This window comes from Antedon mediterranea, chromosome 1 (genome assembly GCF_964355755.1).
Source record: "Antedon mediterranea chromosome 1, ecAntMedi1.1, whole genome shotgun sequence".
Lineage (NCBI taxonomy): Eukaryota > Metazoa > Echinodermata > Crinoidea > Comatulida > Antedonidae > Antedon > Antedon mediterranea.
Window position 1 is genome coordinate 2,633,160 of NC_092670.1, and position 9,666 is coordinate 2,642,825.

General features: G+C 31.3%; 1 long non-coding RNA gene across 1 annotated transcript in view; it reads left to right on the forward strand.

Annotated features, from left to right (window-relative positions):
• The first annotated feature begins 5,098 nt into the window (after positions 1–5,098).
• LOC140053271 (uncharacterized) overlaps positions 5,099–9,666 on the forward strand; it is a 53,679-nt gene continuing 49,111 nt past the window's right edge. Inside the window, exon 1 of the long non-coding RNA XR_011846135.1 lies at positions 5,099–5,183. This is a non-coding gene — a long non-coding RNA (uncharacterized lncRNA). The remainder of the gene's footprint in view (positions 5,184–9,666) is intronic.

Here is a 9,666-nt window from a genome sequence, read left to right on the forward strand (position 1 = left end):
ACGTTATTTCAACGTTTGCAGATAACGTTGAATTAACGTTAATTCAACCAATTTTTGCCCACTGGGAAGTAAATCATTTAATGTTAAGTTTGCAGATGATACTTGCCTAGTTGGTTTAATTTCAAATAATAATACATCCCTGTTTATGTTGAACAATTTGTAGTCTGGTGTAAACAAAATTTTCTTGAACTAAATGCCAAAAAAACTAAATAGGTTATTGTCGATTTTAGAAGGAAAAATAAAACTAATCATGTAAATATTGAAATTGATAATGAAATTGTTGAAATAGTAGAAAGTCATAAGTACTTGGGATTAATAATTGATAATAAACTAAATTGGGAGAGCAACATTAAAGAACTCCGTACCAAGGCTAATAAGAGAATGTACTTTATATACAAAATGAAACGGTTTAATGTTAGTTCTCATCTCAGTGGGACAGCCAGTCGACAAATCGTGTCAAATTTCGACTCGGAGAGGGCGCCCTACTTTTCTAATTTAGTTCAAAATTGCTAAATTTTAGGGTGTTGGAAAAACACAATATTTGTAAATTTAGCTGATTATCGGAAAAATATTGTTAGTGAAATAAATTCATAAATGGTTTTAATATATTGTCATGTAAAATTAAATGTATTTGAACAAAACGATAATCTGTAATTTAACGGCAAAATCAACCAATGTCTTTTTTCCGAAATTGTACCCTAGAAAATCGTTAAAATAAAATATTTAGAAAAATTGAACAGTCCTGAATTTAAAATCCCTGTTAGAAGAATTAATAATCTACAGAATACGATATTAAGATACAAAATTCGGTGGTTGGGATGCAGCTCCGACTATTCAAACTAAAGGTACCACTATTTGTTCCATCGAAAACTAGCGAAACCGCCATTTTGTAAACACATCATCATCGTGTTTATGAATTTATTTATAGCGAACGATATACGCGATGTTTATACTTGTCCGCGTATAAGAATTCATATAAATAAATACATTCCAATACAACGTACATTATTACTTGTTTATTTATCACAGTATACATTTTAGTTGAGGAATATTTATCATAACTATTATAATAGCTTTTATACGAGTTCGAGGCCTAGCCCTATTAGCGAGCGATTGTTCCAGGGGCGGAAAGTCACTTAGTGACGTTGTGATCGGGCGCGTCGGGCCTAGCTAATATTAATAATATGACCTGAAATAACCGGCTAACAAGAACTGTTATATACTTGCTTACAATTGTTTTGTTATTGATGAACAAACAAGCAATTAGATTGAATAACAAATTATTTATTCATTTTTTTTGGATAAAAACATGTACAAACTAGTACTCTATATAAATTAATAGTAATATTAAACTAATAGTATACAGTATTAATAAAATATAAAATAGGCCTAACATACAATAAATATTCAATTTTTAAGGTCTACCACATGACAATAACATAATTTACAGAGTATAGTGTAGTAGGTTTGCATTCAACATAAATATTTGTATTGTAATTCATCTAAATACTCTGCAACATACATATATTTGTAATTCAACATTTTGTTTTAAATAATTAAATTAATTATAGTTTGGGTATGACAATGTCGGTAGGTACCGGTGTCATCTTTTTATCCACTTCACTCTCAGTTTGAAGTCACAAAGACAAAGAACTCTGCATCATCAACGATTCCTGAAAGTGTCAGAAAAAATAATAAATATTATTAAAAAAAAATTTTAATGTCAAATGGAAGCTGTATTTTATTAATTAATATTACAGTATTTGCTATTATTATTTATAATAATCTAGGCCTACTAGTAGCCTAGCTAGGCATCTATTGAGCCTAATAAATCAAATAATAAATGAAAAATAAAATAATAATATTAATACTGATTGAAAAAAAGGATTTTTTGGGGATGGATCAGATCACCAGGCTAGGCCGGCCAGGACCAATGATACTCGTAATCAGTACAACTTAACGACTATCGGATCAGCATCAACACAGTACAACACACGTCTCGCTATCGCCTATACTGACACACGTGTCTCGCGTTGCCGAAACCACGCTCACAGCTAGAACATGTACCTACCTTTCGAGGCCTGAGAATACACCAACAAATTTTGAACAGGATAGAAATATATCATACTCGATTAAACTAATATTATTCTTGATAAAACAATTGATTATAATTTTTTTAATTTGTTGGGATGCACCTATTCAGAAAATGGACAACAAAACAGTAGTCAAATCGTACCACATTTATAAATTTCACGAGTCCCGACTTCAGTCGCCGAATGTATTGTATTACTATTAGCTTCGGTTTCTTTGAAGGAAACCGATTGGTTATTCAATTATACTTATTAGGAAATGCTTTTACCATAATAGGTAATGTTGGGCGGTTCTTAAATATTCATGAGAGCTTAAAATAAAACAGCACTTATTTGCTAGGCGACGAAAAATCGTGGTTTCAGTTTTCAACGATAGGTGGCGCTTCAAAATCGTCAATGCGGAAGTAAGTCGATTTAACGGTCAAAACGCGAAGTGGCTTTCCCACTGTTGTTTGGTTTTCTGATATCAATGTAAACAGTAAAAGTCAAATGTTTAATAACATTCATACTTCAGAAATTTGACACAATTATGCAAGACCCATCACATCCATTACATTCAGACATCATTATAAGTAGATCAGGAAGGGTTAGACTGACACAGGAAAAAATATCCACAAACCGTTTCAGATTTTCACCAATGTAATATCATACAATTTATTTAACAAAAACTTTTCAAGATAGTCACTTGTATCATTTGTATTTATTTATATAGTTATCACATCGTATTATTTATTCTACTCAGGTACAAAACATTTCTCGAAATTGTTAACAATTTTGACAATAAAGTTATCTTGTATCTTGTAAATATAAGATTTGACATCCCCGAGGGAATGATATTTTGTTCGATGGAATATATTTTCCGAAGCGCTAATCGCAAAGTGAAATATACTCCATCGAACAAAATATCATTCCCAAGGGGTTGTAAAATCTTATATTTTTTACCGATATAAAAGGCGATATCTGTTATACATAGCCAACAACAAGTAGAACGATTTACGATCCTCAAAGCGGTAGTCATGTGATGCAGTTTCAACCAATCACGTTCACGTATTTACATAAGCTATGTAATATATTATATGTATAATAATAATTTATGTATCCAAGAGCAATCATAGAGTTGCAACCTCCGCCAGGTGATAATGATCCTTTTTTATTTTTATAATTTCTTTTTACATATGGACTAAAATTGTTCAAATAATTTAATAAAAAGTGGTCCAAAATTGGGATCTTGGTCCTGATTGCCTCCAAATTGTGATGGAGTCTTCCTCACCACATCTATCTGTGCTTAAAATGTGGCAAAACTCGTCTTGTAGTTTTGATGTACGGCTTAACAATAAAAAGGGATCCTGGTCCGAATTAAATGGAGTCTTCCGTGACCACATATGTATTTGTGATTTAAATTCGCTAAAGATCCGTCTGATGTTGATGTTATCCTGTGGACAAACATAGCCACACACACACGCATACCTCTCAGAGACAAATATAACCTCCTAGGTGGAAGTAATAATAAATATTACGTTTTGAATCATCTAGTAGATCACTCAATTTTGTTTGTTAACAACTGTTTGTTTATATAATATAAGGTTGATAAATATAGGAGAAATGAAATTAAATGGATTAGTTATTAACAAAAGTATAAAAACAAAATTCAGACTTTTTTCTATTTTCCTAAACAATTTATTAAAGCTGTGTATCATTAAATGTTTCAAGTACATATTCAATATTATTATTCATTTTTTCTTATACTCATTTAATACATGAAAAATGATATAGTGTTGGATTTTACAAACTACAAAATAAAATTATCCCTCTAACTCTCCCAAAACCATTCTCTGTCCTTTCCTCCCGGGATCAGAACTACTGTATCTGGTTTTTGACTCCAAATATAAAAAATAATATTATACATTTAATATTATACATAAGACTCAGACTGACATTTATTTGATCATAATTTACTTCCAATTAAGAAACTCACTTCACTTTATTATGTTTGTTATGATATTTTCAATTACTGTACCACTTTGTAAATCAGTGCACTAGTAATGAAAGTGCCTGCAGAATAAAGAAGGAATAAACTAGATTTAATTCGTCACTATGATGAATTATAGGTTATATGCATTGATTGAAATAAAGATAATTGATTTTTAAAAGATATATTGATTGATTGATTTTTGTTAGAATCTTTAATTATTTATAAGCAAAAACATCCTCCAGTTACTAAATTTTACCCACCCCAATAAGGCAATATCATTGTCATCGTAATACGCAAGAAAAAATTCTGAAATAATAAATTTTTCTACGATTTTGACCCAAAACTTTGATTTATGTGTAATTTTTTATAAAACAAATAATAAAAATAATTAAAATTTTTTAAAATATTTTTATTTATTATACATATCTTCACCAATATCCAGAGGGAAATCCATATTATTCTTAGAGAAAAATTAGTTTTTTTCATTGAATTAAACATGACAAAAAAATTAACAAACAAATTCCGAAATGGCTATAATGACGTCACATGATGTCATTAATATGCAAATAAAGCTCTTTTTTTACTCCCAACCGTAGACCAACCTTTTTTCTCCCCTTCCCTCCCACACAAAAATAATTTCAAAATTATCTCATTTAGTTTTTTTTGTGCAATTTATTATAATCACAGTTTTTTCTTAAATGAATATTGCGCATAGGTGGGACTAATGCTGCGCAGTGAAAGGGTTAAAGCTATCAAGTTCATAGCCTGCATTTGGCCTTGTGGACATTTTGTTTAACAAACGTATGGATGGAATCTAATGCTTGGTTCCACTAGAGACGCACCACAAGGAAATTTGACCAATCAAAAGCGATGGAAAATTTGAACTGTCGCTTGTCATTGGTCAACTGGCTGGTTTTGCATCTACGTTCTTTATTACGTATCTAGTCGGAATCAAGTTTAAGCAATATGGTATAGCAAAACTGTATGACATAACTTCAGAACTATTTACAAAAAAATATCTTTAATAAAAATTATTTTTTCAGGTGGGCAATATATCTTTAAAATGTACTTGTAAGGCATGGTATAATTCTTCATTGATTGTTGTACATGCAGAATAAAAAGTAAGTAAATAAATAAATGTGTTTTACAGTGTACCGTATGCTTCATTTGTAATATTACTCCCACGTTACTCATCGTTTCTCTACCATGTTGTTTATATTTTACATACATGACTTCCTGTTCAGCGGTGGTGAGTTTTAAACTAAAAGTTGACCAAGAACGTTAATTTATTACCGCGACTGTGTACACTATTCGAAGCGCCGGCCCGAGGCCTGCAATTGCCGGCCCGAGCCCTACTCTAGAATAGAATTTTAAAAATTGCACCGACTTGAGGCTGGCTCGGTTATTCCCAGAGTGTTTACACTTGTATACTGTTGGAGCCGGCCTCTGGCTCGCTAATACCTAAAGTGTAAATGTGGTCTTAGGCATGGTGGGTACTAGCAACTTACTAACACACTAGTTCAACTCAGGAATTCTAAGAACGTATCGGTTTCTATTCTATTCAGTCTTTTTCTAGCCTAGAATAACGGCTTGAAACGTATCTCTTAATTTCTATTATAGGGAACACCCTAAAATATCGATTTTCAACGAATCCTTGATAGCAAAGCCTGTACTAATTCACATATTTCACTAGCGTGATAACAGAGTGCAACACTTATAGCTTTATTATCTTTGTTTCTTAGTAGTTCAACTGAGGAATTCTAAGAACGTATCGGTTTTTATTCTAGTTAGTCTTTTTGTAGCCTAGAATAACGGCTTGAAACGTATCTCTTAATTTCTATTTTATGGAACACCCTAAAATATCGATTTTCAACGAATCACCGATAGCAAAGCCTATCCTAATTCACTAGCGTGATAACAGAGTACGACACTTAGCTTTTTTATCATTGTTTTCTTAGTAGTTCAACTCAACTAAGAACGTATCGGTTTCTATTCTAGTTATTTATTTATTTGTTCTTTCTTTAAACTGAAATACACTTTCAATACAAATGTATTTCCAAAGTGGTTCAGTAAACATATTTACAACAATAATAAAATATAAAAAAAAAAAAAAAAAAAAACTATTTACAATTGTGAAGGCAAAAAGGTTAATACATATGTTTTCTATAGTGAAGATTTAAAAGTTGCCAAAGACATAATATGGAGTTCTGATTTTATGTTATTTGGTAGAGAATTCCATAGTTTAGTTGATCTATAAACAAAAGTTCTTTTACCCTGAGAGTTAGTTAGTCTTTTTCTAGCCTAGAATAACGGCTTGAAATGTATCTCTTAATTTCTATTTTAAGGAACACCCTCAAATATCGATTTTCAACGAATCACTGATAGCAAAGCCTGTCATATTTACAACAAAAATAAAATATAAAAGAAAACAAAAAGAAAGAAAACAGATATAAAACTATTTACAATTTTGAAGGCAAAAAGGTTAATACATATGTTTTCTATAATGAAGATTTAAAAGTTGCCAAAGACATATTATGGAGTTCTGATTTTATGTTATTTGGTAGAGAATTCCATAGTTTAGTTGATCTATAAACAAAAGTTCTTTTACCCTGAGAGTTAGTTAGTCTTTTTCTAGCCTAGAATAACGGCTTGAAGCGTATCTCTTACTTTTTACTTTAGGGAACATCCTAAAATATCGATTTTCAACGAATCACTGATAGCAAAGCCTGTACTAATTCACGTATTTCACTAGCGTGATAACAGAGTGCAACACTTAGCTTTGTTATCTTAATTTTCTTAGTAGTTCAACTCAGGAATTCTAGGAACGCATCAGTTTCTATTCTATTCAGTCTTTTTCTAGCCTAGAATAACGGCTTCAAACGTCTTAATTTTTACTTTAGGGAACATCCTAAAATATCGATTTTCAACGAATCACTGATAGCAAAGCCTGTACTAATTCATGTATTTCACTAGCGTGATAACAGAGTACAACACTTAGCTTTGTTATCTTTATTTTTTTAGTAGTTCAACTGAGGAATTCTAGGAACGCATCAGTTTCTATTCTAGTCAGTCTTTTTCTAACCTAGAATAACGGCTTCAAACGTCTTAATTTTTACTTTAGGGAACATCCTAAAATATCGATTTTCAACGAATCACTGATAGCAAAGCCTGTACTAATTCACATATTTCACTAGCGTGATAACAGAGTACGACACTTAGCTTTGTTATCTTAATTTTCTTAGTAGTTCAACTCAGGAATTCTAGGAACGCATCAGTTTCTATTCTATTCAGTCTTTTTCTAGCCTAGAATAACGGCTTGAAACGTATCTCCTAATTTCTATTGTAGGGAACACCCTCAAATATCGATTTTCAACGAATCACTGATAGCAAAGCCTGTACTAATTCACATATTTCACTAGCGTGATAACAGAGTACGACACTTAACTTTGTTATCTTTGTTTTTTTAGTAGTTCCACTGAGGAATTCTAGGAACGTATCGGTTTCTATTCTATTCAGTCTTTTTCTAGCCTAGAATAACGGCTTGAAACGTATCTCTTAATTTTTACTTTAAGGAACACTCTAAAATATCGATTTTCAACGAATCACTGATAGCAAAGCCTGTACTAATTCACGTATTTCTCTGGCGTGATAACAGAGTACGACACTTAGCTTTGTTATCTTTGTTTTCTTAGTAGTTCCACAGAGGAATTCTAGGAACTTATCGGTTTCTATTCTATTCAGTCTTTTTCTAGCCTAGAATAACGGCTTGATTTGATTTGATTTGATTTATTTCGGCATCAGTACATAAAAAATCACAGACATACAATTAAAATTGGCAAATATAAAAAAACCAATATAATAACAAGGATGCCAAGGATAACTCATAAAAGTCCTCTACGGACTTGTTTCCAATGAGGTCCTTTGAAAAAACAGCAAAAAAGACAAACAAAGCAACATAATAAAAATTACAAAAAACAGCAAAAAGGACAATCGAAAAAAGAAGAAGCGCTAATTAAATAGTTTCTAGAGCTAGTGAACGTTCCTGTAGATACTTTTTAACTTTACTTTTAAAACAACAAACAGTTTGTGATTCCTTAATGTTAATTGGTAAATTATTCCATTCTTTAATAGCATTGTAAAAAAAGGTCACATGTGCCATTGGCTTGATAGTTGGGATTCTAAAATTAAAATTGCATCCCCTAGTATTGTAATTATGACTGTCTGAAATTCTAATAAAACGATTGCATAAATAAGGTGGACAACAATGATTAAATATTTTAAAAACATGACAGACTCTAAGAAATTCGACACGGTCTTGGACTTTTAACATACCAACGTCGTTTAGCTGAGATTGACCAACATCAGATCGGGGACCTAACTTTTTTATAAAACGAACCATTTTGTTTTGAGTCGTTTGTAATTTTGATTTTAAATTTTTATTTACCGTAGAAGACCATGAGCAAACCGAATAATCGAACATCGGTTGGATTAAAGCAAAACTAAGAATTTTGCGACAATGCGAATTAAGAAATGATGATTGTCGGTACAGAAATTTCAGTCTGCCGTTTGCTTTGTTTATAACAGAGCGGGCAATGACGTCACCTGATACATTTTGGTCAATCTCAATACCTAGATATTTGATAGATTTTGATCCATTTATAGTCGTTCCAAAGCAATCAATATAGAATTCGTTTACTTTGCTTAATCTACGTTTAGAACCAAACAGGATGCATTCGGTCTTACCCATATGAAGCGAAAGTTGATTGTCGATCAGCCAATTATTGCATGATACGAGATTGTTTTGGAGTTTAGATTGGATTGCGATTGGATCTTTATGGGAGTAAAAAATTGCACAATCGTCAGCGTACAAAACAACTTTACAATCACTTTCGATACTAGATGGTAGGTCATTCACGTCAATAAGAAACAAGAGAGGCTTGAAACGTATCTCTTAATTTCTATTTTAGGGAACACCCTAAAATATCGATTTTCAACGAATCACCGATAGCAAAGCCTATCCTAATTCACTAGCGTGATAACAGAGTACGACACTTAGCTTTTTTATCATTGTTTTCTTAGTAGTTCAACTCAACTAAGAACGTATCGGTTTCTATTCTAGTTATTTATTTATTTGTTCTTTCTTTAAACTGAAATACACTTTCAATACAAATGTATTTCCAAAGTGGTTCAGTAAACATATTTACAACAATAATAAAATATAAAAGAAAAAAAAAAAAAAACTATTTACAATTGTGAAGGCAAAAAGGTTAATACATATATGTTTTCTATAGTGAAGATTTAAAAGATGCAAAAGGCATATTATGGAGTTCTGATTTTATGTTATTTGGTAGAGAATTCCATAGTTTAGTTGATCTATACACAAAAGTTCTTTTACCCTGAGAGTTAGTTAGTCTTTTTCTAGCCTAGAATAACAGCTTGAAATGTACAGTATCTCTTAATTTCTATTTTAAGGAACACCCTAAAATATCGATTTTCAACGAATCACTGATAGCAAAGCCTGTCATATTTACAACAAAAATAAAATATAAAAGAAAAACAAAAAGAAAGAAAACAGATATAAAACTATTTACAATTGTGAAGGCA